The 10,794-nt window shown below is 43.6% G+C and overlaps 1 pseudogene; it reads left to right on the forward strand.

Annotated features, from left to right (window-relative positions):
* The first annotated feature begins 8,049 nt into the window (after positions 1-8,049).
* On the forward strand, positions 8,050-8,168 carry LOC134960506 (5S ribosomal RNA; annotated as a pseudogene).
* Positions 8,169-10,794: the final 2,626 nt, after the last annotated feature.

Genomic DNA, 10,794 nt, shown 5'->3' on the forward strand with positions numbered 1-10,794 from the left:
GGTTGTATCAGACCCCTGGACATGTAAGTAACATGAATAATAACTGCCCGAAGGCGTGACCACGACAACTTGGATAAAAGTCAATGATGTTTATTATGACAACTCCGCAACACAGCAGCAGTAAAAGAAAACGTAAAAGTCAGCAAAGAATAAATACAGTTCCTGGGTACTACAGGATGGCAGGAGCCACAGGGCACTGGTAGTGTGAGATAGTTCTTATGATCTTCTAGATGGAAAGTCCTTACCAGGCCCGACTGTAGCAATGGAGATAACCCAGGATTGTGCCAGCTGGTGTTCCAGGAAAAGCTGGGTTGCTGAAGATAAAACAGCTGCTGTGGATACTGGCTGGAACCAGACTGTTGTTAGCACGGAGTGGATACTGGCTGGAACCAGTTAAATAATAAATGAACTTGGGAGCGATGAAATATGAACTGAAATGTTGAACTTGAGAGCGGAGAAATAATAATACCGGTGGAGAGTGGTAAAGTGTAGAAAGGACACCGGCCCTTTAAGGGAAGCTGTACTCTGCTGGAAGCTGAGCTGGAAGCAGGTAATGTTGTAGCTGGAAACAGATGAATCCACAATGGATTGGAGAGTCAGGCTACACCGCAGGTGGAATGCTGGTGCGGGTCTCTATGGTGGAAGTCTTGAGACAGGAGCTGGAACCTGGAAGACAATCACAGGAGAGAGACAAACAGGAACTAGGTTTGACAACCAAAGCACTGACGCCTTCCTTGCTCAGCACAGTGTATTTATACCTGCAGCAAGGAAGGGATTGGCTAGGCAATTATGCAGATTATCAATACTGACAACAGATTGGAGGAAATGATCAGCTGACAGAATCCAAGATGGCTGCGCCCATGCAGACACTTGGAGGGAAGTTTGGTTTGTAATCCATGTGGTAATGAAAACAGTAATGGCGGCGCCGGCCACTGGAGACAGGAGACGCCAGGCTGACAAGTGCACATCCAACCACGCGGACACAGCGGAGGCCGCGGCTGACGTAATCGCCACTCTGACACTCTGCATGCAGAAGCTCAGGGACGGCGGCGGAGGCCGCGGGAGACGCCATGCCAGATGTAATAAGGCGTTACTGTGACAGCGTCTCAGAGAGACAGGAGAGGATGCAGGAATGTGAACATTAGGATAACAGATGGGATCCGGTCCTGGAGCGCTGAGCCAGCCTTAGGAGGCATCTGATGGGTAAGAAATGGCGTCCAGATACCCGGATCGTGACACATGCTGACTAATCTTTTCATAGAAGGAGCATGTGGGTAAACAGTGCATATGCAGTTAAGGGCGTGGAGATTCTAGCATCCAGATTTCACATTTCTGCAATTCAAAGAGATTGTAGTGAAGATCCTTGGACTCAACAAAAGTGCAGAGGTGTATGGCTAGACACAGTTGGAACATTTGGAAAATAGAAGCCCTTGTGAAGTCAAGTATGGAGGGAGGCAAGACCTCCTGGTACCCAGAGTAGTGATGCTGTAACAGGTGCAGGTACAGTCTCGTTGTGATCTGATCAGGTTACTGAAAAACAAGATTGCGGAACTCGCCCAGAGTCTCACTAAAAAGTCAAGAGAATGGAGAAACTTCAGGCAAGAGCAAGCCAGGACCAGACACAGAGAATGATGCATTGATAATAGGGGAAGAAGTTGTTCCCAATGGGATGTTCCCTGGGAGACTGGAAGCATCCAACTGACCAGTTTGATGTTCAAGGGAGGCCCATATGTCAGCGGTGTAAGCAGAGTGAACACAATGAACCAAACTGTCAACAAAGTGAGCATTTAAACATTGAGATCCTGAGGCAAGGGATCCATCTTCACAGGAGCAGTGGCTTCTGTATTTAGGAGAGTGTCATTATCTAAAGATCCGGACAAATGGAATAGAACTGCCTGTAATGTTTGACACGGGCTCCCAGGTGATGAAGATATGACTGTCTAAGTTCCTGCGCCATTGGAAAGAGCAAAAAGTCATCACCTGGCTGCACTTACTAACTAGCAACATCCAACAGATAAGTACATTGAGGCTACTAAGAGGCCAATTTGGGAGTTGGAAGAACAGAACTCCATGACAAGGGTGCCTTGTTACCACTGTACAGAACAAGCATTTACCTCCGGTGATCCTAGGGCTGAATGTACTGTACTACAGAACTGTCCCGATGAGTTAATTGAGGCCCTCAAGACCAAAATGCGAACTGCAGCACCAGTGACAAAGAGGACTTTGCAATAAACTATACAGGTACTGCAAGGTCAGAAAAGGTTTGCCAATGCTCGATGTGAAGTTGGAAGGTCGAGGATCACTGACCACCAGGGATGCGCTGCTGACCACAAGCCTGCAATTCCAAGGCCCAACTCTGAAAATGTGATCTGGTGTAAAGCGGAAGTGGACCTGGCAGATGAGACTACATGGATGTCAGTCAAGTATGGAGGAAGGCAAGACCTCATATGAGTACAGTGTTAGAAATGTCAGGCTTACTCATAGCTAATATGGACACCCCTAAACACCCCTCAGATCATTTGTGAACAGTTTGTTCTTCAGCCTTAGTGTTCATCTCTTTTTTCAGCACTGATTTGTCTGTTTTAAAGATGAGAACTCTACTAGATGTAAAACAACACAGGTGTTTTATGTTTTTTACACATTGCAACTCACAGCACTTCTTTATAGTAATGGTGGCACATTGGCACCCGAAGAACGTTATTTTTTAACAGCGTTATTTTACTTATTTATTTTTAACACTGTGCCTGCACTGGACACACAACATAGTTCCACACAGTGCTGCAGCCCACAGCCCTTAACTGACAGCCACAGCAGTGCTGAATCACACAGCCCTTCATAGTTTGGCACAGTCACAGTAGTGCCACAGTACTGCTGCAGCACCCAGGCCTTCACTAACACAGTCACAGTGCTGCAGCCCACAGCCTCACACCCCAACCCTTCAGCACCCGAATCACTGAGAGAGGGACTTTTATAAAAATCATGTGAGATCTGATGCTGGGAAGATGATATTTTACCTCATTTTGAAATCCGAGCCTGGTGGGAAAACCCAAGATGGTGCTTGAGTACACTCAGAAAAGGCAAATTCGGGTGGGTTGGGTCTTCAGAAAATGGAACCTGCACATCTCTAAACACTACTGTAGTTCTACTTTCTAGGGCCATGATACAGGACTAATGGGAATCTATACGCACAAGGACCACCTCTAAACACGTCTGTAAGTCCTTAAAACATTAGACCCATTATAGAATCTAAAATCTATTCAGATGTCACAGCAGGCAGAAAAGTATTTGATGTTTCAGGGATATCACCTCTCTATTCCTCTATACTGCAAGGAGTCTGTCGAAGGCAAATAAGATGGAGATGGGAGTCACCCATGTAATGTGTTTCTTTCCCTCAGGGAGACGTTATAGGTGTTTAGGATGTCGAACTAGCAGGTTGAGGAATAGCTTCTTCCCGTCTGCGATTGTTAGCTTGAATTCTCAGCTTCGCTAATTTTATTTATGATGTATTTTTTATATGACATGAGAGAGACCTTATAGGTGAATGTGGAGTTGACTTATGAGATGTGGATTTGTGTTTGTCAATTTTGGCTGAGTAAGAGGATTGCTTGTATGACATAGGTTTATCTGCCTTATCAACAAACTTATATATGTTCAAAGTAGATTAACTATAGCTTTTGCTCAGGTCCCCAATAAAAACTTGATTACATTTTCAGACAAAAATTGTAGTGCAATTTAAAATAGGGACCCAAGTACACAGTTATAAGAAATGGCTTCAATTCATAGTAATAATCATAAAGAGCCACTAGATGGCAGACATATGCAGAGAATGAATATAAAATACACCGAAACAGATAAATTGAAGGCAGCACACCCAATGCTCTATTTTGGATTTTATGTTTTTATTATTTAGTAACAGTTTCTTATATAGCGCAGCATATTGCTTTGTGCTTTACAATTAAACAACAGTAATAGAACAAAATTGGGCAAAAACAGACAGACATAGGCTGGATACACACTACAGGATGTCGGGCAGATGTGACAAAATACATCGTAAGTGCATACACACTGTATGATGTATCGCTGTGACCACATCCGCCCACATCCTGGAGCATGAAGGGCAGTCACCAGGGCCGGTTCTTGCCCTTGTGGCGCCCCGGGCAAAAGATAGGGGCGTGGCTTAATACGGGCGTGGTCAGTTACGCCCCCATTTGTAGCGCCGCTGAAAGGAAATAAAAAAACAAACAAACAAAGTATACTTACTATCCCCGCTCCTGATTCCAGACCTGCAGACCTCCGCCGGTGCCGCTCTTCTCCTCGGATCTATGGGAGAGACGTCAGTCATGACGTCTCTCCCATAGCACAGCATAGGCACTACAGGTCAATTATGACCCCTAGTGTCTGTGCCACAATGCTGTGCAGTGCGCGATGACATCATCGCGCAGCGCACAGCAAAGGTCCTCTCCATGAAGGGAAACTAGACGCTTAGTGTCTGATTCCCTTCACAGCGGGGGGGACCAGCGCCACAAAGGGAAACTAGACGCGTAGCGTCTGGTTCCCTTCTCACAGTGGGGGGGGCAGTGCTGGGGGGCACACTGCACAGTGGCGGATCTTTGGACGACTTTCACGAATTTCTCCTGACTCTTCTAGATTTCACCTTACGTAGAAATTATTTTACGTTTAACAATCTCTTCTACACCCAGGAAAGGGGGACAGCTATGGGGGCGGCTTGTGCCCCCACCTATGCTAACCTCTTCCTGGGTTGGTGGGAGCATGAAGTCGTCTTTCACGAAGATCAAGACCATTTCACTCAACATATCATCCTCTGGACACGTTATATTTATGATATTCTAATGATTTGGGAGGGGTCACAAGATGATTTGTCACAATTTCTAGCATTTTTGAATAACAACAACCTTGATCTCAGATTCACTTGTGAACAAAGTAGGGAAAGTATTTCTTTCCTTGACTTGAGGATCTACAGGGGAAGTGACAACTTATTAGCCACAGAATTATACAGGAAGAAAACCGCCACCAATACTCTCCTACACCAACAAAGTTCTCATTTTCCGCCCACCATTCAAAACATTCCTAAAGGGGAATTCCTTCGACTAAAAAGGAACTGCTCAAGCAAAGAAATTTATCTTGAAAGATGCAAAGACCTCACTAAGAGACTCAAAGAACGGGGATACAGTTCAAGACTTATCAAAAGATCATAAAAATCTGTTCAAGAAATTCCGAGAGAGTCTTTCATTTTCCATCAAAAGTCCCCAAATAAAGAAGACAAACTTTTGAGATTTGTAGGTACATTCTGTGAGGAATGGAGAGACATTAAAGGGATCCTTCAACAACATTGGCCGGTATTACTATCAGATAGTGACTTAGCAACCAGACTCAATGACACGATAGACATGAGCTGGAAACGCTCGCCCAACCTGGCAGACCAGTTGGTCCAGAGTCACTATACATCAAAACCGGTGGGCAACCCAATCATCTCAGGTACTTACCCATGTGGAGAATGTAAGGCCTGTTCCCATATCTCCAGAACCTCAGAGGTAGTTGATAAATTCAACAATAAGATACAAATTCTGAATTACTTTAACTGTAAAAGCACCAACATGGTTTACTGTCTTACTTGCCCTTGTGATAAAAAATATGTGGGCATGACTACCCGTATGCTCAAACAAAGGGCTCTCGAACATATCGGGTCTGTCAGAAATGCTAGAACTGATCAACAAAAATTTAAACAATTATCCACGGTGGCAAAACATTTTCTGCAATACCATGCTGGCTCACCCAAGGATCTCAAAGTTTTTGGCCTTCAACAAATTAGATTAGGCATCAGGGGCGGTAACATCACAAGAGCCCTACTGAAGAAAGAAAGTGAGTGGACATTCAAACTTGGAACAGTGGCCCCCAATGGCCTCAATGAATACATCAACTACAGCATCTTTCTGGAATAACTCAAGCAAGGACACTTAATCCATAGTACAACCTTTATTCCCTTTTCCCCATATTCCACTCACCCTTTTCCTTCATCCTCCTTACCTCCCCTCACCTCCCAAACCCCCCCCCCCCTCTCCCCATCTCCTCCACCCTCATTTTAATTTATAGCTCACACAGCCACAAATCATTTCCAACCAGCACACTCTTCCAGCACTACTAACACTACACCTTCCCCACTAACACCTCCTGTCCCTTCCCCCTCCCCCCCCCCTTCCCTCCCCCCTTTCCCACCTTTCATCCCCCACCTCCACCTACCTGCCTTCCCCCATAACCCTCCCTTCTCTACCCTCCCTTCCCTCTCTCCCATTTCTCTTTCTCCCCTTATCATTACACTAACATGAAGGCATCACTATCACCATCACCTTTATTAGTTCAATCCTCTCCTTATACTTTTCCTGGCTTTCCCAGCCATTGATTCCCCACCAGTCAATCACACTCACTTGGCACCACCCACCCTATCGTATGCAGCACCCGCCCACCTTGTCATCAGAATGACGTGTCACCTTATCCTTATTTTTAAATGCAATTATTCATTCCAGCAGCATATGGGTCCTCCGACCCAATTCTGCTGAATTCAGACGAGCAGGCCAGCAATAAGATAAAGTACCCCATTGTTCTCACACTCCTATCCTCCTTTATTAACGTTCTGTTCATTTCAACAATCATTGTTGTATTAAGTATTGTATTAATCCACGGCATCTATCGCTGACTGGTCACACGACCTGTCAATCACAATCTCCGGGCATCCCCTACATAACATCATTAGCACTTGCTGACCACGCCCTGCTACAACTTGATAGGCTCAAGTATTACTCAAAAGGCACGCATGGAGGGCTCACCGATCAGACGATCAGGTGAACAAGCTCCTCCCAGCGAAACGCGCGTCACTTCCGGTCCGGCCCTCGACTTCCGGTATCCCCGTCACGGAGCTCCGGCGGGCGGACTCGTCCACAGCAACCGCAAGTACCACACATCATCCTCTGCAACGGGTGGCAGGCTCTCCCCCAGGCACCTCATCCCTCTGCACCTCTGTATATTGCAGGGGATGAGCAATCTCCACTCCGTGCATACGGCATGGACAGGAGAGGTTGCCATAGCAACAAGCCCTGACCTAACAACCACTGTTGGCTGTCTCTCCAGCTTTCCTTTATAGAGACCAGATATTTTCAATTTAGAGAGGCAATCAATCAGAAGGTAACTCGTGTACAATTTTCTAACACTGACTAAATAGCTAAGTCAGGACATTGTTCACGAGAATCTGAACTAATTTGCAGAGGATTCAGACACATTGTCTGTATTGAACAAATCATGACAAATATGGTCTTGTAAATGTAAAATAATTCCCCTTTTTTTACAACAGACAGTTCAATAATTACACTGTGGTCTTGTGTGTGTCTGCTGGACTTTATGAGAAATATTGTTTTTTATGTGACAACACGTGGTATTTCTGCAAGGTATTTAGCAACTTGCTTACCCAATTTTTGAATCTGTTTAAATGCCAACTGACGTACCCTTTTAATTACCAGATTATCATTTCACCAAGTAATTCAGACCGATACACTAATAGTATTACTCTAATGTGCGCACATATATATATATATATATATATATATATGTATACCCTTTCCTGCTCTATTGGCACAGTCCATTCCTTGTTTTGCCAGTAGGGAAATTCTCATTCATTTACAGATATCACCTCAACTAAGTTGTGGTAGACAGCGAGCAGGAAGAATTTGCTCTGTCCTCCTTGAATATTTGAATGCTACAGCTATGGCAAATAATTGAATATCTGATATTACTCATATACTCGGCACCAGTGCCATTATCAGGATACGGATTGTCCCACGCACAATTTTGATAGTGTATATATGCAAATATTCCTTTTGCACCCATTTTCATTCATTACCGTTTTTTCACCCAATTACTGGGACACAACTCCCAGAAACCTTCAAGCAACTGGTTGTAATTTTTCTAATACCTTCTCAGACCAGTCCTAACCTAACAAGTAACTGGCTTTTCCACACATAGATAGGTATATACCTAGCTATCTACAGTCATACCATGCTGGACATGCCCGATCTCGTCTGATCTTGGAAGCCAAGCAGCATTGGGCCTGGTTAGTACCAGAAAGGGTGACCCTCTGGAAATACCAGGTACTGTAGTACCAAGGAACATACCCTTCGTGTATATATCCTTCATTTACCAGTAACCTTATTTCTATTAGGCCTTGCAGTATTATTATCAGTGTTATCCATCAGTAGGAGTCCGGAGTCGTTAAAGCCGGTTTTTCCTGTTTCTCTCACATGAATATACTCAAGTATAAAAATTCATAAATCCATAGAGAATACAGGATCTACCAAATTTTCGCTCTGATTAAATTCAAACATCAATACTCGCTTATTTCCAGTGGGTGTGTGGACAAATCATCTGCCACCTACTTTACATGTAGTGAGTCACATATCGTCACATTGTGATTTAATACTTTTTTTATTCATCTTGCTGATACACACAGCATTATTTATTTATGTTGTTTGTCTCCCCCCATTTTTATCGTCTGATTTGGAATAAAAGTTATGTTTTAGCTTCATAATTAGATTGCAACATCATTTTATCCATATTCACAATATAATTTAACAAAAGTGTGCCCCAGAAAGACACTAAAACAGTCTCTTTTTGCCTCTTTGCAAAATAAACCCCACAAGTTTGTTCTGAACTTATTTCCGGGAGCACCGCCAACCCCATACTACCCACTAAAGCCAGTCAGGCAAAGTAAGGTAGTTTTATATTGGTCATTACTATGATCTCTGCCCTGAACGGCAGATAAAAATTATTTACAAATTGTCATTACATTATTGACAATCTGATCCAGTGCGGATTCCAAAACCCCAACCCATTACAGTGGCGGATCTTGCCAGCGCCCTCCGGAAGGTGGCGCCCCGGGCAAAAGTCCTGCTTGCCCGTGGCAAGATCCGCTACTGGCAGTCACATATCTTTTGCTCTCAAGTGCAGAACAAAAGATATGTGACGTCGTATACGATCCGCGGGACCGCACATCGTATACGAGATCACCCGTACACATTGTCCGATGGTACTGATATACCGTATGAGCCGGTGGCTCGTACAATATATCGGGTGCACATCGGACAGTGTGTACCTAGCCATAGAGGTAGGAAGGCCCTGCTTGCAAGCTTACAAATCTATAGGATTTGATTTTATGTTCGATTCAAATCTTCTTTTTCACTCATCAAATCCCACATTTACTAATATTCGATTTTGCATTCAATTTCTAAATCAAATTTGATGTTGTGCGATTATGACTATTGATTTTGTGTTCAGTTTAGGATATCCATTTCAAAATCCCCTATAAAATCAAATGCAAAATAAATAGAAAAAAGTCCTCTTTATTCCAAATATATCACATGCAAGAAGATGCTGTGATTTCTCTAATTCTGGTTTGCACACATCACTGATGGTGGGGCACATGCACAGGACTTGTTCTGCATAATCGCACACAGTGCCCCCTAAGCTGCAGCCTGTCACCATTTGGGGGCAAGGAATCCAAAGACGCAAAATCACACTGCATCCATCTCTGAATGAGACCCATAATTCCTACTGCCACAGGGAACCACATGTTTGGGTCCATTTTATTAGAGATGTGCGCAGAATATTAAGTGTTTCTTGATTTATTTTAAAATTGATAACAGTCTAAAATTATGTAATTTGGATCTGTCATATAGAACCTTTACAGTATTATTAATATCTGGCCTGATTCATTGACATGCTATGGTGATTGCAGCTGCGATTGTGCATGTTGAGGATGTGCAAAATTTTTATTTATTTTTTAAACAGCAGCCCTGAAAAGTACAGAGACGCCCAACGAAGCAATCCCAAAGGTACAGCAACTGTGTATACATTCCCAGCGCACATGCAGATCCTTCGATAATCGGCAGCTCAATTAAGTGAACAGCCACAGAGTATGGTATCCTGAACAGAGACACACTGCTTGAGTATGGATTTGCTGGTGCACCCAGTGACATGCCCCAAACATGACTGCAACACACCTGAGTTTTTGCTACTACTCCCTCATCAACGCTCACAAACAGTGCCTGACTGTCAATCACTTTTCATAAAGATAAATACTGCAAGTGGCATCGCTATTAGATTTGGCGCATGTGCGTTGCACAAATATCAGCATAGCGTCCATCATCTCTACATTTATAGGCTTCATAATGAAGATTTAGAGAATAGAATGTTGTCTAGAAGCTAAAATTGTCTGTCTGTTATTAGTCTATTATTTTGGGGATTGCAGTTCAATTTTGTCTTCGATTTTCAATTTGAATGTTAGTAAATCAGTGGATACTATGTTCATCTATGTGAAAGTACAAATGTTTTTCCATTATTCCATTTTGAGTGGGATTTGGTTTTATATTCGATTTTACATTCCATTTTGAGTTTAGTAAATCTCCAAATGCAAAATTGAATGTAAATATAAAGCAAAATCACCCAAAATCGAACATTAGTAATTCCCAGGTATTAAGATAACTGCAGTTGCACAGGCAATGTAAATAAGGCTCCATGGTGACCAAGCCCCTATCTGGGTGAAACGTACGTTCGTGGGAGACGTCATTGTGATGTCAGTTCCAGAATCCCGTGCAGCGCACACGGGACCGGGCACAGGGCACAGCGAGAAATTTTATCTCATGGGGATTGTGTCAGGTCCGGGTGTTTTTGTGAATCCGTTAACCTGGAACCAACCTCAGGTGTAGGTGCTGGGGTATGAAGAAAACAGGG

Source organism: Pseudophryne corroboree, chromosome 9 (assembly GCF_028390025.1).
Source record: "Pseudophryne corroboree isolate aPseCor3 chromosome 9, aPseCor3.hap2, whole genome shotgun sequence".
Lineage (NCBI taxonomy): Eukaryota > Metazoa > Chordata > Amphibia > Anura > Myobatrachidae > Pseudophryne > Pseudophryne corroboree.